The sequence below is a fragment of the Callithrix jacchus genome, chromosome 3, assembly GCF_049354715.1.
Source record: "Callithrix jacchus isolate 240 chromosome 3, calJac240_pri, whole genome shotgun sequence".
Classification (NCBI taxonomy): domain Eukaryota; kingdom Metazoa; phylum Chordata; class Mammalia; order Primates; family Cebidae; genus Callithrix; species Callithrix jacchus.
Genome location: NC_133504.1, coordinates 96,242,420 through 96,266,872, shown reverse-complemented (window position 1 = coordinate 96,266,872; position 24,453 = coordinate 96,242,420). Strand labels below are relative to the sequence as shown.

At 36.7% G+C, this 24,453-nt stretch overlaps 1 protein-coding gene and 1 long non-coding RNA gene across 5 annotated transcripts in view; both read right to left on the bottom strand.

The window, feature by feature from the left end:
- PPP3CA (protein phosphatase 3 catalytic subunit alpha) overlaps positions 1–24,453 on the bottom strand; it is a 314,986-nt gene that overhangs the window by 80,597 nt on the left and 209,936 nt on the right. The window lies entirely within an intron of this gene.
- LOC144581778 (uncharacterized) overlaps positions 5,726–24,453 on the bottom strand; it is a 74,661-nt gene continuing 55,933 nt past the window's right edge. Inside the window, exon 2 of the long non-coding RNA XR_013533010.1 lies at positions 5,726–24,453. This exon is cut by the window's right edge and continues 24,475 nt beyond it. This is a non-coding gene — a long non-coding RNA (uncharacterized LOC144581778).

Genomic DNA, 24,453 nt, shown 5'->3' with positions numbered 1-24,453 from the left:
CTTAACATTCTCACTTTCTCTTTTAAAACAAGTTTCTTGGAAGAGCTATTTTGTCTCTTTTAAAAAAATCATTTATTTAATATTTATTTTATTTCCATGTTCAGAGCTCTAAAAAATAATATTTTTAGGCCAGGAATGGTGGCTCATGCCTGTAATCCCAGCTCTTTGGGAGGCCAAGGAGGGCGGATCATAAGGTCAGGAGTTGGGAGACCTGCCTGGCCAACATGGTGAAACCCCATCTCTACTAAAGATACAAAAAATTGGCCAGGTGTGGTGATGTGCACCTGTAATCCCAGTTACTCGGGAGGCTGAAGCAGGAGAATCACTTGAACCTGGGAGGTGGAGGTTTGCAGTGAGCCAAGATCATACCTTTGTACTCCAGCCTGGACAACGGGGTGAGATTTTGTATTAAAAAATAAATAAACAAAAATAATATTTTTATTTCTGTTATACAGATAAGGAAATAATATAGCTTAGAGAGGTTATGTTGCTTGGTAAGGTCACTGCTAAAAATAAATGATCCAGGGCTTAAATTCCGATTCACCTGATCCAAAGCTTTTTCTGTCAGCTACCACATTATGATATCTTTGATATTTTTATATATTTATACATATATATATATGTATGTGTGTGTGTGTGTGTGTGTGTGTGTGTGTGTGTGTAACATTTTAAAAATTTTGTGTTGAATGGTGAACATGATGTGGCCACTTCTGCAACACCAACAGTTACACAGAATGAATGTATTCGCGAATAAGAAGTCAGGAGGCCAAAAGTAGATCTTAACACATTATATCCTGCAATTACAAGCAAGTTATTTAAATGTTTTAAATTTTATTCCTTTATTTGACAAAAGTTCAGGGAAAAAATAATCAAGTGAGTTTAATGATGAAACAATCATAAAACAATAAAATAAAAATGTTATATGCTATAAATTCCTATCTTTACTATCAAGAATTAGCTACTAAAAACCCATAGCACTATAAGCATGAAGCAGGTACAGGTGGATTCCATTTTAGAATGTCTTCACTTGGTAATCTTAAATACTAATGAAATGGCTGTAAATAACAAGAAGCTTTAACTAGTAATGCATCCCTTTGGTAGACTGCAATCATATAGCTTCTTCCCTCTATTGAGCATGAGATACACAGTAGAAACATCAGAAACATGTTCTTCCAATTTTGAAAAAATACATTTTAGAAGATAGTTTACAAATAATTTTTTATTCCTAGAGCAAATAAATCCATATTCTGAGGCATTAAGAAGTTGGTTTGTGAGACACATCATATACTTTCTTGTAATCATATGTGAGATCTAAGCCAGGGGAAATAAATAAAGAGCACTGGATGGGATGGTCCAAACACTGCCAGGCATGGATGCCAGTGCCTGCTCTGGGGAATTTCACAGCTATATTTGGAGCTGTAAAAACTAACATAAATAGTAAAACACTTCTTAAAACTTTTATATATTTTTATATATGTGTACCTATAATATGATATGAGCATAATTTAAAAATTATCCATCTTAAAAACTTAATTCGCACATTTTATTACCACATTTTTAAATAGGCAAGGATAAAGCTTATTAGCTAACAAGTAATAATATAATTACTTTTCTACCTATGTATCTATTGAAGTTATAGTTGGTATGGATTACTTATCACAAGTGCCAGTTTCTCTCAAATTGTAGGAATCTTTGTATCTGTCATATATATGATATGTTTCAAACCAAAAATTATAATATAGAAAATATATGGTTGGAAACGATACCCTCACATGCTCTCCATTAATTTTAGAAGTTGAAGGAAGGAACTTCAAGGAAACAAATTATGAAGCAAAACATTTCTTTGCATTGGATTTTATGCAGCCCTTCATATGTCAATGGGTGTGACGCTGACACTGTGTACAGCCCATGTCTTGCTATTGGCTCTCTCCCTCTCCTTGCTCCCTAACAGAGAGGTGAGGGTCAAACATTTGGTAAGTAAGCCTCAGGGAAAACAGGAACTCAGGTGAGGGGCTAAGACACAGGCTTCGGACATTATTTGGAATTTCTATGGCAAGTTTAACAGTTATGTTTTAGGCTATTATTAAAATATCCCCAAGACAAAATGGCTAATCAAAGGCATTAGAGCGTGGGGTATCATTTAAAGGCCTCGTCTCTGGATCCACACTACTCAGGCTCCAACTTGGACATTTACTCAACTTCTCTGAGCTTCAAATGTATTTATCAATAAAATGGGTGTGGTATTGGTACCTTACCTTATAGGGCTATGGTGAGAATTAAATGTGTTAATACCATAAAAGGCTTAGAAGAATTTCTGGAGTCTAACAAGAATCTAACAAATGCTGTATCAAAGTGGCATTTCAAAATGGCTGTATCTAAAATGTCAAGATCCCAGACAGACTAGAAATCTGGTGCTTGGAGTTGGGGGGAATAAGGAATGCCAGAATGGAAGGCATTCTAGAGACATTCATCTTCTCTCCCCCTTCTGGCTTCTTATACCTTTTTTATCCTTCCATTTTAATTCCTGGCCATGTCTGAAGATTCAAGGATAATTGCTTTTTACCTCTGTATATGTAAATGACATAGATACAAAGACATTAATTTAGGTTGTAAACTGCAGGTTAGGCATCAATTATAGCAACTAACATACAACTGAAGCATAATCTCACAACCAGAATGAAAAAAAAGTCTCTAGACAATGCAAACATTATGAGAATATGCTTCCTTTTGTTGAAGTATAGAAGTACATTATCATGAATTTAGTTTTATAAAAACAAAATTAATCTCTTCTTTCTGGTCTATAATAACTTTGTGATAAGAGATAATGTCAGTGATTTACATGATCACTGCAATAACTGGATTTTGGCTTGACGATATAAAAAAGAAAAGAGCAATTGCTGTAAACTCTGCATAGAAAACAAAATGCCCTGAAATTTTTTACACATCTGATCATTACACTGTCACTGACTTTACCTTAGAGCAGCCGTAGGTCCTTTATAGAAAGGCCACCTATCATAATGTTCAGTAAAGGACAACAATGTGTATATATAATCATAAAAAGATTAAAAGTCCAACAAAAGAAAATAGTAGCTCAAATAAAACATAATTTAAAAAATGGAGGTATTTTCTTCCTCAAATTTTCATAGGCTGCCTTCCTTCCATCCATAAGGTCTCAGATATATGTTACATGCTCAGTAAGGTCTTTGTTGACCATCCTTTGTAAAGAAGCAAAGTCTCTCTACCATCATCCTTTACTTTCTTCACAATAATTATGCCACAATCAGCATTATCTAGTTGATTTATTTGCATGCTTGTTTCTTCTCTGATTCTTCCCACTGAAATATAACCTCTGCTAAGCTGGGTACCTTGTCAGTCTTGTTCGCCATATCCCTAGTGCCTAGACACGTGTGCCCAGGAGGCACACTAGAAACACCTGCTATGCCAGCATTCTTCTACTAGGCCTATGCCATGCTTAACTTGAAAATCCTTTACTAAGGCCAGAGATTTTGAGATGCCCTTGGGACTCACAGAGATTGACAAGTTTGTAGAGTTTGCTTTGACAGAAACCAACGGCCTCAACTTACCTGAGATTGTGCTTGTTTTAAGCCTTTAAGTTACAGGTTTCAATATGGTGTGCAGCAAGTCTGGGATAGAATGTGGAACCCCCACATATCTTATGGTTGTTTTCTCCACCTAATTCTACGCTGGAACCACTTCGAGAGGTTTCAAAACTACAGATTTCTGGGCCCTGAATCAGAATCTCCAGAGATGCAGATTCACTAACAAGCTGGTTACTAAATACACCTATGCTTTTGAGCCTCCCATAGCACACACAGCCCTCATTCTGCATACTAGTATGGTTCCTCTCATAGGGTCTATGTGTGGAGGGGATGAACATTTGAAAGGCAACCTCTTTTACTGCTTATTCTAGGTTGCTGTGAGATTAGGACTTCATCATTATATGAAAGAATCACAGTAAGTGATGGAGGGAGGGATGAACCTAAGAAGGGTGATAACACATTTCTTTGGGCATTTTGTTGTACTTATTGCTCAGGCCTTGGATATTCCAGCTGTAAGATAATGGATTTATCCTTAAATCCTATTATCCCACTCATTGTCTTGATACCAACTTTCAGGAAGAAAGTGGTCACCATACTGAAGTATCCAGGAGGTAGCCAAAATGATGGAGGGTGGGCCCATGGCATCACAAGGAGCAAAGGCTTACTGGGCTATAATGTGCACTTACTATTTGTCCCCATCCTCTGTCTTTTTGGGTACCCAAGATACTGATGTCCAAAGAGCAGCACAATATGCCAATGCCAACTAGTGATACAAGTTGTCTGCTTGGTTTCTTAGGGCTCAAAATTCCCCAGAAGGCCAGGTCCCTTTCTCTTCTACTTTACCTGGCCTTGACAGCACTTCTTGAACAACCAGGCTCTGATAATTTTTTGGCTTCAAGGCAAGTTCACACCAATGCTTCTCACATTCTCCTGGCTTCCCATTATTTGCTTCTCATGAGAATGCTGGTAGGTAGAGTACCCCAATACTTACAATGTTTAAAAAGCATCAGTAACATAGATGCACAATACAAGTATTTAAAACACTCCTGGCACTTAGGAAAACATCCATCCATTTGGCTGAATAGTCCAAAAAATGTATTAAGTCTTCAGCAGATTATCAACAGAACTGTGTATACTTATATCAGAAATTCAGAGAGTTATAGCATTTAACAAAATTAACACATTAGAGATACTGAAATAGAACATAAGTTTATTTTTCTGGAGTATTATAATTCATATCTGTTAGCAACCTTATATGACACAAATATTGATGGTTATTTTTCCTGTCAGAAATAACCTGCCATTTATTTTTGCACTGTAAGTAAGAACTATCAGATACACTGAGCAGTTTAATCTATTTGGTGAGATTAATCTAATGTAATCTATTTTAGTAATTTCCCTAAGTGGGGTAACTCAGCAGTTCTGAATATGGCTCCTCTAACCAAATGGTGCAAGAGTGGCCAATATCCTATGATGTTTACACACTATTACTTATCTCTTCTATCAAAAAACATATATATTCTGCCTGCGTAATCAACTACAAAGTAAGGACTAAGCAAACAACTACTTTTGCATCATTGCCTTTTAATATTGCTTCCTTGCCTCCATGACTTTAGCCCATTTTATTTTTCTTTATTTTTATTTTACTTTAGGTTCTGGGGTACATGTGCAGGTCATGCCGGATTGTTGCACAGGTGCATACTATATCCGGCATTTCTCCCCATGTTATCCCTCCCCACGCTCCCCAAACCCCCCACTGTCCCTCCCCTAGCCCCTCACCAACTGCCCCCAGTGTGTGATGCTCCTTTCCTGAGTCCATGTGTTCTCATTGTTTAACACCAGCCTATGAGTGAGAACATGTGGTGTTCGGTTTTCTGTTCTTGTGTGAGTTTGCTGAGAATGATGGTTTCTAGATTCATCCATGTTCCTACAAAGGACACAAACCCATCATTTTTTATGGCTGCATAGTATTCCATGGTGTATATGTGCCACATTTTCTTTGTCCAGTCTATCATTGATGGGCATTTGGGTTGGTTCCAGGTCTTTGTTTAGCCCATTTTAAATAAAACTTTATGGGAAATAATTTTCACACAGAGTAGTGCCAAAGACTTTTGATCTAAATTGAAGCCTTTTGAGGTTTGAAATAGGAAACGGAAAAATAAGATGCAGAAAGTATTTGTCTTTATTTCTTAGGGAACGGAAGAGCGCCCCCTGCCCCAATATCACTGTTGGAAAGCTATTTATTAAGCTTTGAAATCACAGGCATGAAGGTGCAAGTATATACAAAGATAAATGTAAATATTAACTTGTGTGTGTATGAAGCCACCCACCACAAAGGAGGAATTCAGAGATTACTGAGCAGTGCGGTAGTCTGGGAGTCATTAAACAGAAGTTCTGGACTTTACTTACTACAGATTACAGAAAAGTAGTGCTGAGGAGAAAACAGTAACGAGCTAGAGCAGTGACAAGGGACTCTTTGTAGTTAGCCGAGTAAGCTCTTGCAGTACACAAATTGTACAATGAATCAGTCATGGGGCGAGTCTAAGAGTCTCTAAAACCAGTGTGCTTCTAAGTACAGAAGATAATGGCCAGCATATTGAGGACAAAGAGGCAATTGAGAATAGAATCTTGGCAAAGGAGAGAAGACAGATCAGAAAGATAAACTTGATCAGAACCAAGCATTTGCCTTGCATCTTCTGACCAGAGAGATGCTGGTAGAGGGATAGGTGTTCAAAACAAGAACCAATCTTGTATTATTTAAGTGTTAGGTATGTAAGTCTAAATGAACTTAGCAAATGTGCAAATAAGCATATCTATATTATAATTTCATTATTTTTCAAAGAACTCTATTGTTTCTAAGTTTATATTGGCAATTAAATTATTGCATTAGAGGGCTGGGCGCGGTGGCTCAAGCCTGTAATCCCAGCACTTTGGGAGGCCGAGGCGGTGGATCATGAGGTCAAGAGATCGAGACCATCCTGGTCAACTTGGTGAAACCCTGTCTCTACTAAACATACAAAAAATTAGCTGGGCATGGTGGGGCATCCCTGTAATCCCAGCTACTCAGGAGGCTGAGGCAAGAGAATTGCCTGAACCCAGGAGACAGAGGTTGCGGTGAGCCGAGATCATGCCATTGCACTCCAGCCTGGGTAACAAGAGCGAAACTCTGTCTCAAAAAAAAAAAAAGAAAAAAAAAAATATTGCATTAGAAAATGTAAACCAAAGTAGGTAATACTGAATACTTTAGGATAAGGTTCCACTATAAGAGCTATACATAATAGCCTGAAGAGGACTCGATAAAACTGTCATCCTGAATAGAAGATATATAACTAATGTAATATAAAATATACATTTTCACATAAAATTGCTTAATATTTTGAATTAGTGCAAAGACTTATACATTTGGTCCTATTTACTTGAGTATATGAAAGGGAAATTTGTTAAAGAACACCACTGGATCAACTTGTTGATACTGAGCAAAAATTTTATAATATCATATAGTTTCAGGTTAAAGAAAGCTTATACAAATTAGGTTGTCTAGGGACAGGGAAGTATGTTGTTAAAAATTGTGAAATAATAAATTAATAAATTGCAAATGAAAAATAGATTTTTAATGGGTCAGCATTTCAAAATTGTTTGGCAAGACTGTAGCAATACTATGACTTAGAAATCAAGTACTTTTAATTCTTGACTCATTGTTTATTTTTATATAAAGACCTTTTTTCTTCAAAATACTGGCTTTTATCATCTTGGAAGACTTGTATGAAGTAGAATAACTTCTTATACAAGTTTTTCCAATTCATACTAAACTAACAAATTACAATTTTTCCTTTAGAAAATACATTACTTAATTGTTTAGCAATTTTCACCATTGGAGTTCCACACTACTTTCAGCTTCATTTACTTCAACCCAGTATTTCCTTCATAATAGCCACAGTTTCCCAAGACAATAAAATCCCTAATGTTAGGGAACTAAATTTATGTCTAATTCGCAGCAAGAGGAGATTAATTTATTAAATTTACTGGTTTAGTTTTTGGATACTCTATCTACCAAAACTTTTTGCTTTTCTAAAATCTACCATTTTTTAGAGAAAGATTTTGTTTAGAGGTTTTGTTAGAGGTTAACCACAGTGGGTACTACAAGTATATATCTGTTTCCCCCTGCTGGTAATCCCAGTTTATGAAGTCGTAAGTGGATAAAAAGTTCAAGTTAGAAACCAGATTGACTAGATATGTGTAGTTCATTAACAGAATGCACAAACTTCAAAAATCAGGCAATTATTCAGATAACGGTAACATTGCATTTCATGACAGCATTTCTTCTATCTAGAAATTTGTGTCTATAGTAAAATAAACTAAAAAAGAAAAAACAAGAGAGTTCTAATTCACTAAAGAGGTATATTTCAAAATATTTTCCCATAAGGAATATTACCTTTTCAATGGATAAATATGTTTTAGGTACTTTGTGAAAACAAACTGTAAATCATTAACCAGGTCACTCTGGTTTGATAATATAGAACGATAATGAAAAAGTCTCTAAATCAAATCAAAATTTGCCAAATACAGAAATTTCTACCAGTACATTCTTGGTTATAAAAAAATTAAACTTATTGGCCAGGCACGGTGGCTCACGCCTGTAATCCCAGCACTTTGGGAGGCTGAGGCGGGTGGATCACGAGGTCAGGAGATCGAGATGGTGGCATCTCGTTTCACATGGTGAAACCCCGTCTCTACTAAACATACAAAATATTAGCTGGGCGTGGTGGCGCATGCCTGTAATCCCAGCTACTCAGGAGGCTGAGGCAGGAGAATTGCCTGAACCCAGGAGGCGGAGGTTGTGGTGAGCCGATATCGCGCCATTGCACTCCAGCCTGGGTAACAAGAGCAAAACTCCATCTCAAAAAAAAAAAAAAAAAAAATTAAATATAAATATATATATAATATACATATATATATATGAAATTGCAAAGATTTTAAAAGAAACAATAAAGCTGTAAAATAAAATACAAAACAATAACACCAGTGCAGATAAATAGCAGAAATTTCAAACATTTCTTTATATCTACGATGCTGTTTTATGAAGATAAACTGTTAGCCAATGTTAATGAGAAACAGTGCAGGAAAACTAAAAAAAAAAAAAAAAACAAGAATAAAATACATGGTAGATTACAATAGTTAATAATAATGACAATAATCCAGTAGTAAATATCTCATTAATCCCCTTAATCTCAGTTTATAACTGTAATCAGATGGAAACAAAACAGAATAGTCTACATTTTAAAATCTATCCTATTGAAGGCCCAAGCATATACAATATCATCATGTCCACAGTATACTATTTCAATAAATAAAAAGTAAATTAATAGAACCTATATTTATGTTTTCATCCTAAAGATGAGTGTTCTCACCATTGAGATTTTTTTTTTTTTTTGATGTTTCCCTTAATTGATTGAACACTTTAAAATATTTAATTAAGGCCTGGTGCGGTGGCTCACACCTGTAATCCCAGCACTTTGGGAGGCCGAGGTGGGTGGATAACAAGTTCAAGAGATCGAGACCATCCTGGTCAACATGGTGAAACCCAATCTCTACTAAAAATACAAAAAATTAGCTGGGCATGGTGGCACACGCCTGTAATCCCAGCTACTCAGGAGGCTGAGGCAGGGGAATTGCCTGAACCCAGGAGGCGGAGGTTGCGGTGAGCTGAGATCGTGCCATTGCATTCCAGCCTGGGTAACAAGAGCAAAACTCCATCTCAAAAAAAAAAAAAAGATTTAATTTATTGAATTAGAAATGCATTTGTTCCATCTGTTATCACTGTTTTTCCATTTTAGCCCCCATCAATATTATAATAAGATGCCTAATTATTAAGGGTTCATAATAGCATTATAGAATCATACAAATTATAGTCATGATTGTGGTACAACATTTATGATATTATTTAATTAAATTTGCTCATCCCTCTGTTCTTATGTCCAAGTTTAGTCAGTCCTGGATACTAGTGGCTATTTGATGTGACTTTATTTACATTATGTAGTTTACTAAGTCCTAGTCCTTGATTATCATCACCAGTCAATCAAGAGTATTGGACAAACATTATGAGTTGATATAATTTCACCCGAATGTATACATATTTGATCAGTACATATAAACTACATATAAATATAAATAAGTTATTATTAATTAATAATTTTCACTTTAGAAATACTCATGTCAGATTTCACTTTTAAAAACACTCATCTCAGGTTTCAGACCCCCATTAACTCCCTCCAGGACCTGAAAGATGGACTGTCATTACTGCTCTGATCTGGGGTGCTCAGGTATGTCTTGGAGTGTTTCCATTTTGGGCTTTCCAAGCCTGTGTTTCTAGGGCTTTAAAAAAACTTAGTGTTTATTAATACTGTGTCTCAGTATTCTTTCATTTCTGGCATTTTGCTTTTTCCTGGATATGTTATTTCACCATTTGTAGAGGCAGTATAGTGCACTGGTTAGGAACACAGACTATGACATTAGAATGCCTAGTTCCAAAGCCAACCTCCACCACCCAATCAGCTGAGTGCCACTGGAGAATTAACTAATCTCTCTTTATCTGTTTCTTCATGTGTAAAAATGAACATCAAAATACCACCTCCCTTAAAGGATTATAACAAAACCAGATTTATAAATTAAATTATAATTGAACATCATTTACTTTAATACAGTACATACTAGACATCTGGCACTTGTTATCATAAGGGTTTGTTATTACTCTTCTTCACTCACAATTTTTGGAGCATTATTATCATAATTTCTCTTTGTTAGTTTCTGATTTTATGTGTATTCCTTCTGTTTGACCTCAGTCAATAAGTGTTGGCTTCTTTCTTAATTACTTTCTTATTCATTCTGCTTGAATGCATAGACTCTTCCAATTCGCTTTTCCCAATCTCCTCCTTTGCATATGCACACTCTATTCTTTTTACTACATTTTTAAAGGATTTTACCATTGTGCTCAGTAAATTATGACTTGTGTAACTGGAACAAGAGAGGTATTTCTAAAAGGCCTCAGCTGCCTCATCTATAAGGAGACTCAAAACAGAACTTGCAGAATTTTTAATAATGAAGCAATGTAAGGAAGAAAAAAGCTTAGCAAATGGTATGTACTAACAAGTGAAACAGCAGAAAGGGCAGTTATTTCAGGGATTGTCTAAGAAACATTTTGAATGTTCTGCAAGATTTAGATAGATGAAGTAAGAATCTGTTATCAATGTGGCCATGAGTAACATATACAAAAAGTTGTTCTATATTTTTCCACTTTTTATCCAAATGTATGCTATCATATATTGAAAGCTATTAAGGCTGAAATCAAATAGACTAGGTCTTATGCTCCACAATTTCCATTTTCTAAGAGTGGAAATATCTCTAAATGGCTTTGGTGATATTACCAATCTTTGAGAGTGGCAGCACCATGAAGAGTTTCCAGTTAGTCTCATTTTCTTTTGTAGCAAAGCTCATTTACAAGACCACTCTGTTCCATGGCTACGTAATGGTAGTAATGTTTCAAAAGCTGGAAGTGACACAGCAAATAGAAGTAGTGTAAGACATTTCAACAAATGGATTTTTTGAAAAAACAAAACGTTCTTAGATTTCTGGAAAACTCAGTTAAGAAAAATCTTCTACATAGGGGAAAAAAAAAGAAAATCATCTCCTTTCCTTGTCATGATAGTCCTAACATTTTGACAATTTAAAGGATTGTTTTGATTTTAGTATTTTTAAATCTCAAGGCAGGCAAGGAATGACATTTAATTCTAAAGTCCACATATTCATTATTAATTTGGTAATTATAGGCAGTGGGAATATCAGCAGAAGGGTTTTGGCTAAAATTGATTTTTAAGTATTCAGCTCTATTTATGCCTACCAGTAAATAAACAAAGCTAGTAAGTGCTATTGTTAAATGGCAATACTTAAATGCTGTAAGCAGAGGAAGGATTAGACTGATTATTTACTATCACTTCCTCAGTAAATATATATAAGCTTATTGTTATGTGTAGCATATTTGGAAATTAAACATGCAATTCTGAATTGACAAATTATTAAACCATTGTTCAGACATATTTGAACACGTTCATTTAAAATTTGAGAAAATGTATTAAGAGAAATTGTTAACTAAAAAATAATTCTGACAAAGGCAACGAGGCCATTTATTAATTCTGACTAGATTTTAAAAATCTATTTTTCATTCTTTTACATATCTTTCAGTAGATAGATATTCCAGAAATATTTATTCAGTTAAATATCCAAACAATGAACGAAACACAGAAACAGGAAATATTTACTAAGTATTCTGTATTAACAGATGAATAAACACTGAAGACTGGTTGACTTTTTACTTGTGCTGGATTATACTGGGGTAATAGAGGAATAAAAATATGGCCTCAAGAAGCATACTTGAGAAGATGTACATATAAACAACGGTACTGAAAAGTATCAGCTTCCTAACATCAGTGGACCTCCCTCTCTGTACTAGGAACTTCTATGGGTTTAGGCCTTAGGTCTCCCATTGATGTCTGATATGGACAAATCATTTTGTTGCCTGTTTCCATCCATCACATTACTCAACAGAGGCAGTAGCATATATCGTTTTTCTAAAATAATTTTCAAATTATAAATACTTTACATTTACTTTTAAAAATAATATTTTCATTTTGGAATTTCAAATTACATTAAGAAATGAGATTGTTTTCTTTGTCCATAGGAAGTATAAACCTAAAAATTTAAGAACTTGTACTAGTTTAACTTAAATTTACATGTCAGGACTAAGGTTCAATTGAAGACACTGCATAAAATTTTTTTATATGCTACCATGATATGAACCATTTTTGTTTCTCTGTCTGAAACAAATTGGTGTCACAGTATCTTAAACTAACTAAAATCACAACATCCACAAACTCTTTGCATATTTTCAACATTTACATATTTGCTTGTCTATAATTTAAGCATGTATCAAGTCTTAAGTTTCTTGTTTCTTCAGTATACCACAAATATTTAATGAAATTATGCAAAAATCATGTTTGCCTAACATGGTATATATGGCATATAAACTGAGTGATCTAGAAAACTAGTACAGGTGTTTGGAAAACATGAAATAGCTGCTAACTCATAATAAACTGTGATTCATTAGCAATCCTAATTTCAAATTTAGCTTAATTCTTGTCAATTAAAAATGATGAGTGTGTTGTTTATATATTTGAATTGCTAAAAAGATCAATCAGGATTATCTATCAACTCTTCTCCCTTCTTTTGACAAAATACAGAAAATTAAAAAACATGTTCATAATATGTATTTGATAAATTATTAAACTGCTTCTTGTTGGGAAAAGTTTGCCTTATAAAACCGCATCATTTCTAGCTGCATTGCCTTATAAACTTTACTTCAGGAAATTTCCAAAATTCTTTGCATCTTCTATATTCCTTGCTTAATGTGTTTAAACAAAAATTTTAGATGTTTTTAACACATATTTTTAAAGACATAAGTCTGTCCTTAAAAATATTAAATCATGTCACAAATCAAATGTAGTTTATAAATAACACTTGATTTCTCCCACAAAGTTTTATTATTTTATACAAAGTTAACATGTCAGTGCAGAAAAATATTCTAAAACTCTAAGTAATAGTGAAGTACATAGACTAGGATATTTTATTTCGTTTTAATTAACAGGTGGTTATTAAGTACTTACTATGCCGTATGTGTAATGGAGAATTATTTAAAAAAATTGTTATTTTTTCAAACTGGTTGGGAAGATAAGCTTATATGAAATAATTTAAAAATAATGAGTAACTTTATAGTTACAGCATATAAATACGACTGATTTTCCTAAGGTCCATAGAGTATACTTGGGATATACAGACACACATATGAACAGAAAACAGATGAGGCCTCCAGCTGGTTAACTGCTCCTGATCTGGCCTTTTATCAATAAGAAGACACGGACGTTGGACCATGGACTTTTCTCTGTGGTCAATCGGTAAGTGAAATGTGAACTGCTAAAACAGTTTCAGAAGAAACTAGTTTAGAGGCCCTCTAGCATTTCAAGTGTCTCAGAACTTGAGAAAAGATGAAATCTGACTTTATTCCCTGTTCCCGGCACATGTTTTCTGGGAAGTGATGGGAAGTCAAAAACACAAGGCTTGAAATGGTTGCTGCAGCAGGCATGGCAAATATGACTCTTTCCTTCTGTTTCATGAGAAAGTAATTTTCTTCTCAGTAATGCAAGGTCACCCTGACCACTTCTGACTTTTTCTTTGGAATAGTGAGAGGAAGCAAAGATCATTGTGACTGAGGTCACAACACTGGCTTCAGATATGTTCTGCAGAGCTAAATCACTTTTGAGGAGTGTCGGGGTCCTTAGTACAGGAAGCTATATTTGTATTTTTTATACCTAGCAGTTCCATGTAAGAGTTCTTTGTGTGTGTACATGTGTGCACATGTATACGTGTGCATATGTCCACATGTACTTATGTTACAGATGTGATACAGGATAGATTCTGTTGCTTACAAAAAATTTGGAATATAACAGGTACAGACAGTAATTCTTACAGAAATCAGAAATTAAGGAAATGAAGGTTGGCTGACATTATTAAAACTTAACCAAAAACAAGTGACGTGCAGCCCTGATGGAATTTGTCATAAACTGAAAGATTCTAGGCAGAAAAGTACAAATGAACCAAAATAAGTGGATTGCAAGAGACAAACAAAAAACTGGACTGAATAGAGAGTCTATATGAAACACCTAGAGATAAGTCAAGAGAAGGATGGTGACATCATATTATAAGGGCCTCGAATTCTAGCATAGGGTATTTCAAGGAGAGCAATTCCAGCAATGTTTAGGAAGATAAATCTATGCAATTCTATGCGGAATCCAACGGTGAAGAAAAATTAAAAAAAAAAATTTTTTTGTTTTCTTTGTTTGTTTGTTTTTTTGTTTTTGAGACGGAGTTTCGCTCTTCTTACCCAGGCTGGAGTGCAATGGCGCGATCTCGGCTCACCACAACCTCCGCCTCCTGGGTTCAGGCAATTCTGCCTCTGCCTCCTGAGTAGCTGGGATTACAGGCATGCGCCACCACGCCCAGCTAATTTTTTTATGTTTAGTAGAGACGAGGTTTCACCATGTTGACCAGGATGGTGTCAATCTCTTGACCTCGTGATCCACCCGCCTCAGCCTCCCAAAGTGCTGGGATTACAGGCTTGCGCCACCGCGCCCGGCCAAAAAGTTGTTTTCAATTGGAGGTTCACTGCATTAATATAGTCACAAAACAATGAGGTCTGGTATTATAATGGTGGCAGTGTGAAAAGATAAAAGGGGCCAAACAGAACATTCTTTGACTTCTTCAAGACAATTATAAATTAAATAATAAGTGAAGGCATTAATCTCTCCCTTGATTCAATAGATATTAAATGGCTACCACATACTTATAATATTCCATTGTGTTAGACCCCAAGAATGTTAACAGAACATTTCAAATACAATCAGTGCTCTTTTGAAGTAAACATCTAATGAGTAACACTGAATTAAATAATAAACACTAGAGTACAAGCTACAAGGGCAGAGATTTTTCTTCTTCTTTGTCTATTGTTGTATTCCTAGTGCCTAGGATAGTGCCTGGCACATAGGGGATCCTCAATAAATACTTGCTGAATCAATGAATGAACAATGCAGTGGGCATTGTTCATGGTGGACTGGTTCATCATGTTCATCAATGGTGGACTTGATGAAGTTTCTTGGAGGATGTGGTACTTAAGTGGAAACCTGAAGAAGGAAGAGGATTTAGTCACAGAATGATGAGACATGAAAGAGAATACTGCTCACAGTAGAAACAACATGTGCAATATTATAGGAAGTGAAAGAAAATCTAGAAACTTGAAGTCTAGGTGTGTGATGACAAGAAATGAAGCTATAAAGATTAACAAGGGACAGCCACGTACAGTGGCTCACGCCTGTAACTCTAGCATTTTGGGAGGCCGAGGTGGGTAGATTGCTTGAGCCTACGAATTTGAGAACAGCTTATGCAACATGGTTAAATCCCATCTCTACAAAACATACACACAAAATAAAACAAAAAAAGATTAATAAGGGATAGATAAACAGGGTCTTGTCATCCAGGCTAGGAAGCTTGAATTTCATCCTAAAAGGAGCCATGGAAGGAATCTGGGCAACAGAAAGACCCTATCTTGCTTCTGGCAAGTAATTATAACTGTCTAAGCCTCAAGTTCTTAAGAATGAGGACAATACTAACTCCCATACAGAGTGGTTTGTAAAGATTAAAAACTTGATAAAGTTGTAATAACTGGTACAGGATAGTACTGTGACAGAAGATAACTCCAGTTCCTATTATACCATAGCTCTCATTAGCACTACTTCATTAGAACTGCCCCTTTAATAAATGGTTACAATAATATCTCAATGTGAAAATATCACTGGCATCAGACTAGGCTTTAAAGAGTTTTGTGTATCTTATTTTCTATTTTGCTTTCTTTAATTGAATGCTAGGTAATGGATAGCTCATGGTCCCAATTTTACATCTGTAGATATAAAGTGCAAGGAAGATGACACTGCTTTCTTATTTACCACTTTTCACATAATATGACCAAATTAGAAAAAAAACCTGCAGAAATATTTAAAATAGAAACTATATATGAACAAGTTATATAAAGATTACTATGTTGGGTTACGTGCAGGCTCATGGCTGTAATCCCAGCATTTTGGGAGGCAGCATGGCCAATATTGTAAAACTCCATCTCTACCAAAAAAATACAAAAATTAGCCAGGCATGGTGGTGCATGCCTGTAATCCCCGCTACTCAGAAGGCTGAGGCAGGAGAATTGTTTGAGGCCAGAAGGCAGAGGTTGCAGTGAGCTGAGGTTGTGCCACTACACTCCAGCTTGGGCAACAGAGCAAGACTCTGTCTCAAAAAAAAAAAAGAAAAAAAGAAATAACTGTGTTGGTGTTGAGGAGCACATTTTTATTACTATGCTTTTAAACTCTCACCATTTATAGAGCCCTTTCACATTGATATTCATTATTAAAGTAGCTAAACATTCATAGGGTACTGAATTATTAATTGATGTACCTATTATTTTCACTGTTTGTAAATATAATGTATTTCCAATGAAGCAAAGAGTTTCGAAGTATCTTAAAATGCAGAGATTCAATTCATCAAAATTTCAAAGCCAATAAAGAAGTAAGTGTAAATGCTCATTAGCATATAGGCAGAAGGGTATAAGATACTATAGAACCTTAAGCCACCTGCAGGCTCTTCTCTTAAGCTCTTTGCAAATCCCATCATTCATGAATATTACTAACTGTATCTTTCCCTCATAAAATGCAGTAAAATAAAAACACCGCCTTCAGGCACAAACATATCTGAGCTTAAACACAGCCTGCCTCCAACTTTCACTCTCAATCAACTTCTCTTTGCACTTTGATCTTATTTTCACCTACTGCAGTTGCACCTACTCCAAGTATCCTCTAAATCACATCCATTCAGTTTGATAACCTAAAAGGTAGATCTACCAATTCCAGCAAAAACATGTGATTTGCTGAAATCACATGAAATAAATGTGGCTGGCTCTCTGAAGGTCCCCTGCACACTCATGCATGAATCTATCACTGCATCCAGGAAATGCTGCATGCTGACTGGCCAGTTCTGGGTCATTTGTTTACTCTCTCTTATTGGGAGGAGGAAGGCTCAGTCTATTATCAAAAGAAAAGGGATTAGGAAAAATATTTCAGGCAACAATCACAAACAGGGCTTTGTGCATTTTTTAAGAAGTAAAAATTCTTATGTATTTCTCTTTATCATAAAGATCATTGCAGTAGCCATTCCAGTGCCTTGGCTAGAGGTTAGGTTCTCACTTCAGCAATGTTGGCAAGACCTGGAAAACTCATTGAAACCCTTTAATATTCACTCCACCTGGTTGCTGCATAGAATTTATGATAGATTTGTTTATAGTACAGATCCAAATCCCTGAGGAATATGATATTTTATCTTTAGTTTATTGGAATTCATTCTTTCTGGCTCTTAGGTCATCACTTCATCACTTTCTTCTCAGTTCCAATGGAACTGGCTTTCTTTTCATGGATATCTTTTTTCATAGGAAGTAAACATGCATACTAAATGGTAGCGGGGGAGGAAGAGAGATGTACAGGTAAATTTATACACAATATTTTTAAAAGCCAAAATGAAATTCACATGCCAAGGAATCTGCTAGAATAATGCATAAGTTAAATTAATACATGTAATGAACCACTGTGAAAGGTCAAATCTTACAACATAAAAATTGTTAATGCCAAGAGACTACTCTTCTCCTACTGTAGTATCCTGTGATGTCTAAAATATGGTGAAAACATTTTAAGTACGATGATTCATGTCTCTGAATATGGCAGCAGTTTTCATACAAAGATCAAGTGTTAGAAAGGCATGGAAAACTGGAAATGAAACAACTATATAAAAACCCACTTAGAGGATGATCTAATCTTCGTTGACTCAAATTCCTGTAAGGATTAGAAATTTCTAAGTTAAGTACAATTTCCATATTTCTCTTTCCATAGTTGTCATTAATACGGTATTCACAAAAGACTTTTTGACTAAGATACAAAAGAGATGAGTTTCCTTAATGTATCAGCCCATTATTGCTTATTTATAGTCATAATCCTATACTTAGGAAATAAAGACTGGTTACTTTGGAAATACTGATCATACAGACACATAGATTATGATAAAAGACCTTTATTTATGATGTACCTTTTTATTCATGGCGTCTTTAAACACTTCATAAACCTGATGAACTCATATTTATCTACCCGTTAAGCTCTCAAGATGAGACAATATGTATTGTCTACATAAAGCAAACTTAATTAAGTGTCACAAACAGAAAATAAACATATTCTCATTCCTGGGAGATCTTACCTAAGTAAAATCGATCTGTGTTGGAAATTGGCCAGGCAACCACAATCTACAATGCTGTTTTAATGAAGGCTGTTAAAGGTACATTAACACTTTAAAGTTGCCAGGATGTCATTTATCCCATGTTTGAGGAAAGACACTTCCAAAAAGGACAAGTTGGCACTTGTCAAGTGCCAAGTTTAAGTCTACTGCTTATATCTTGGGAATCTGTTCAGTACTGTAATTTCGCTAGGATTTAAGTCCAAATTCTGCCCCTTAGACCCACCCCAGGAGACAGAAATCTTGTTTTAACTTATGTGAGCCCAGAGGTTTGGTTTGGGTGTATCATTTATTCAGAGAAATCTGTAGGCCTATTCACTAGTTGAATGTCAAAGTATCTCCTTTTGTTAGATCTTCTACCTCACCCCCAACTCCATTAGTGCCCTCTGCTTGCTTCTGGTACATCCAGTTCCTCTACTTTGAATATCTTTGTTCTAGATATTATGGGTTAAATTGTACTCCACCACCCCACCAAAAATATGTTGAAGACATTAAGGTCACACTTAATCCAATATAACTGGTGTCTTTATAAGTAAAGAACACTTGAACACTGGCAGAACCACAGAGGCCATGTAAAGATGGAGGCATAAAATGGAATCTTGCTGTCACAGGCCAAACAAAGGCCTGGAGTTACCAGAAGCTGGAAGAGGCAAGGATATACTTCTAGAGGTTTCAGAGGCAAGGAGGCCCTGCCAACATCCTGATTTCAGGCTTCTTGTTTCCAGAACTGTGAGACAATACATTTCTGTTGCTTAGCGACTCAGTTGGTAGTACTTTGTTAGAGCCAGCCCTAAGAAACAAATACACCACATGTATCACTCTATTATTTGAGTTATATTGCTATACACATGCACAGCAACGACAACAACATTTTGAGTCTTAAAATACGTCAAGCAATGTTCTGAGCATTTTAGATGCAACAGTTCAATTAACCATTCAGTAACATAGGAGGTGAATACATTTATTTATCATCATTTTCCAGATGGAGAATTGAGACAGATTAAGCAACTGCCAAAGCTGATAAGTAGCAGAGCTGGATTGAAACCCAGGCAGTCTCACTCTGGGAACTGTGCTCTAGACAAGATCCTTACTGATGTCAGCTACTACATATCTGCTGCATATATAGGACATTCTGCCATCATAAGCCCCTGAATCTTTATGGAAAGCCATCCTTCATATAGAGATGTCTAGGCCACAAGTTTATCAAGTCTTCCCTATTCTAGTAAGATGCTATGTGCCCTGAGAGCTAACATAAAAATCCTTCTCAAAATTACAGCCAGATAGGAAGAATGAATTCTAGTGTTCTATACCACCACAAGATAACTAGAATTAATATTTTATGTAGTTTCCAATAGCTAAAAGGAGGATACTGGATATTCCCAACACAAAGAAATTATAAATGTTTGTGATAGCAGATATGCCAATTACCTTGGTGTCATCACAAATCACACATTACATGTACTGAAGCATCACTATGTTGTACACCATGAATACATACAATTATCATTTGTCAATTAAAATTTTTAATTAAAATTGATTTTTGATTCCTGGGCAAGATGACTGTATAGGAAAGCTCCAGTCTGCAGCTCCCAGGGAGACCAATGCAGAAGGTGTGTGGTTTCTGCATTTCTAACTGAATTACCCGGCTCATCTCACTGAGATTGGTTAGACAGTGGGTGCAGCCCATGGAGGGTGAGCTGAAGCAGGGTGGGGCATGTCCTTACCTGGGAAACACAAGGGGTTGGGGAACTCCCTCCCCTAGCCAAGGGAAGCCCTGAGGGACCATGCCATGAAGGATGGTGCTATCCTGCCCAGATACTACACTTTTCCCATGGTCTTCACAACCCACAGACCAGGAGATTCCTTTGGGTGCTTATACCAAAAGGGCTCTGGTTTTTGAGCACAAAACGGGGGCTATTTGGGTAGACACCTAGCTGTAAGAGTTTTTTTCCATACCCCAGTGACACCTGGAACATCAGTGAGATAGAAGTGTTCATTCCCCTGGAAAGGGGTCTGAACCTGGGGAGCTAAGTGGTCTTGCTCAATGGATCCCACCCTCACAGAGCCCAGCAAGCTAAGATCCATTGGGGGAAATTCTTGCTGTCAGCACAACAGTCTGAAGTCAACCTGGGATGCTTCAGCTTGGTTGGGGGAGGGGCTTCCACCATTACTGAGGCTTGAGTAGGTGGTTTTTTCCTCATAGTGTAATGAAAGCCACCAGGAAGTTTGGATGGGGCAGAGCCCACTACAGCTCCCAAAAGCTGCTGTAGCCAGACAAGCTCTCTAGATTTCTCCTCGCTGGGCAGGGCATCTCTGAAAGAAAGGCAGCAGCCCCAGTCAGGGGCTTACAGATAAAACTCCCAACTCCCTGGGAAAGAACACCTGCGGGAAGGGGTGGCTGGGGGTGCAGATTCAGCAGACTTAAACGTTTCAGCCTGCCAGCTCTGAGGAGAGGAGTGGATCTCTCAGCACAGTGCTCAAAGCTCTGCTAAGGGACAGACTGCCTCCTCAAATGGGCCCCTGACCCCTACACCTCCTGACTTGAAGATGCCTCCCCAGCAAGTGTTGACAGACACCTCACACAGGAGAGCTCTGGCTGGCATCTGATGGGTGCCCACTAGGACAAAGCTTCCAGAGGAAGGATCAGGCAGCAATCTTTGCTGTTCTGCAGCATCTGCTGGTGATACCCAGGAAAACAGGGTCTGGAATGGACCTGCAGCAAACTCCAGCACACCTGCAGAAGAGGGGCCTGACAAGAGGAAAACTAACAAACAGAAAGGAATAGCATCAACATCAATAAAAAGGACAACCATGCAAAATCTCCATCCGAAGGTTGCCAATGGTAAAGACCAAAGGTAGATAAATCTACAAAGATGAGAAAAACCCGCAAAAAAAGGCTGAAAATTAAAAAAAAAAAACAAAAACAGAATGCCTCTTCCCCTCCAAAGGATCACAACTTCTTGCCAGCAAGGGAACAAAACTGGATAGAGAATGAGTTTGACCAATTGACAGAAGTAGGCTTCAGAAGGTGGGTAATAAAAAACTTCTCTAAGCTAAAGGAGCATGTTTTAATCCAAAGCAAGGAAACTAAGAACCTTGGTAAAAGGTTATAGGATTTGCTAACTAGAATAACCAGTTTAGAGTAGAATATAAATGACCTGATGGTGCTGAAAAGCACAACACGAGAACACTGAGATACATAAGTATCAACAGCAGAACTGATCAAGCATAAGAAAAGATATCAGTGATTGAAGATCAATTTAATGAAATAAAGCATGAAGACAAGATTAGAGAAAAAAGAATGAAAAGAAATGAACAAAGCCTTCAAGAAACATGGGACTATGTGAAAAGACCAAACCTACATTTGATTGGTGTATCTGAAAGTGATGGGGAGAATGCAATAAAGTTGGAAAACACTCTTCAGAATATTATCCAGGAGAACTTCCCCAACCTAGCAAGACAGGCCAACATTCAAATTCAGGAAATATGGTGAACACCACATACTCCTCAAGAAAAGCAACCCCAAGACACATAATCGTCAGATTCACCAAGTTTAAAATGAAGGAATAAATGTTACGGGCAGTCAGACAGAAAAGTTGTGTTACCCACAAAGGGAAGCCCATCAGACTCACAGCAGATCCCTCTGCAGAAACTCTACAAGCCAGAAGAGAGTAGGACCCAGTATTTAACATTCTTAAAGAAATGAGTTTTCAACCCAGAATTTCATGTCCAGCCAAACTAAGCTTCATGAGTGAAGGAGAAATAAAATACAGACAAGCAAATGCTGAAGAATTTTGTCTTATAATTTCCATTTCTATATTTAGTGCCTGCCTTATAAGAGGTCCTGAAGGAGGCACTAAATATAGAAATGGAAAACCTGTTCCAGCCACTGCAAAAAGAAAGCAAAATGTAAAGATCATTGACAGTTTGAAGAAACCACATCAACTAATGGGCAAAATAACCAGTTAGCTAATATTGTTATGTGTGAATTTGACAGAATCAAATTCACACGTAACAGTATTAACCTTAAATATAAATTGGCTAAATGTCCCAATTAAAAGGCACACACTGGGCCTGGTTTGGTGTCTCACACCTGTAATCCCAGCACTTTGGGATGACAAGGGAGGTGGATCAACTGAGGTCAGAAGTTTGAGACCAGCCTGGACAGCCTGGTGAACATGGTGAAACACTGTCTCTACTAAAAATGCAAAAATTAGCTGGGTGTGGTGGTGGGTACCTGTAATCCCAGGTACTTGGGAGGCTGAGGCAGGAGAATCACTTGAACCCTGGAGTCGAAGGGTGCAGTAGGCCGATATAATGCCATTCCACTCCAGTCTGGGTGACAAAAGTGAGACTCTATCTCAAAACAATCAATCAATCAAACAAATAAACAAACAAAAGGTACAGACTGGCAAATTGGTTAAAGAGTCAAGACCCATCAGTGTGCTATATTCGGGAGACCCATCTCACATGCAAAGACACACATAGGTTCAAAACAAAGAGATGGAGGAAGATTTACCAAGCAAACAGAAAGCAAAATAAAAAAAATCAGAGTTTGCAATCCTAGTCTCTGATAGAACAGACTTTAATAGAGATCGAAAAAGACAGAGGGGCATTACATAATGGTAAAGGGATAAATGCAACAAGAGCTAACTAGCCTAAATTAATATCCACACAATACAGGAGCACCCAGATTCATAAAGGAAGCTCTTAGAGACCTACAAAGAGACTTAGACTCCCAGACGATAATAGTGGGAGACTTTAACACCCAACTATCAATATTAGGCAGATCAATGAGACAGAAAATTAATAAGGATATTCAGGACTTGAACTCAGCTCTGGACCAAGCAGACCTAATAGAAATCTACAGAATTCTACACCCCAAATCAACAGACTATACATTCTTCTCAGCACCACATCGTACTTATTCTAAAATCGATCACATAATTGGAAGTAAAACACTCCTCAGCAAATGAAAAAGAATGGAAATCACAACAGTCTCTCAGAACACAGTGCAATTAAATTAGAACTCAAGATTAAGAAACTCACTCAAAAATCACACAACTACAAGGAAATTGAACAGCCTGCTCTGAATGACTACTGGATAAATAAGGAAATTAAGGCAGAAATAAATAAGTTGTTTGACAAAAATGATAATAAAAACACAACCTACCAGAATCTCTGGGACACAGCTAAGGCAGTGTTTAGAGATAAATTTAGAGCACTAACTGCCCACAGGCAGAAAAGATCTAAAATCAACACCCTAATATCCCAATTAAAAGAACTAGAGAAGCAAGAGGAAACAAAACCTAGCAGAAGACAGGAAATAACTAAGATCAGAGCAGAACAGAAGGAGATAAAGACACATGCATATGTATGTTTATTGCAGCACTATTCACAATAGCAAAGACCTGGAACCAACCAAAATGTCTATCAATGTTATGGTGGAAAAGGAAATTGTGGCACATGTACACCATGGAATACTCTGCAGCCATAAAAAAGAATGAGTTCATATCCCTTGCAGGGACATGGATGAAGCTAGAAACCATCATTCTCAGCAAACTAATTCAGGAACAGAAAACCAAACACCGCATGTTCTCCCTCATAAGTGGGAGCTGAGAAATGAGAATATATGGACAAAGGGAAGGGAACATCACACACCGGGCCCTGTTAGCGGGTGAGGGTATAGGTACAAGGCTATACCTAATGCTAGGTATAGCATTAGGAGAAATACCTAATGTAGATGATTGGTTCATGGGTGCAGCAAACCACCATGGCACATGTATACCTATATAACAAACCTGCACGTTCTGCACTTATATCCCAGGACTTAAAGTATAATAACAAAAAATTTAAAAATCTTTCTCAAAAAAAAAATCAGTATGTAGGGAGCCTGGGTCCATAATGATCACCT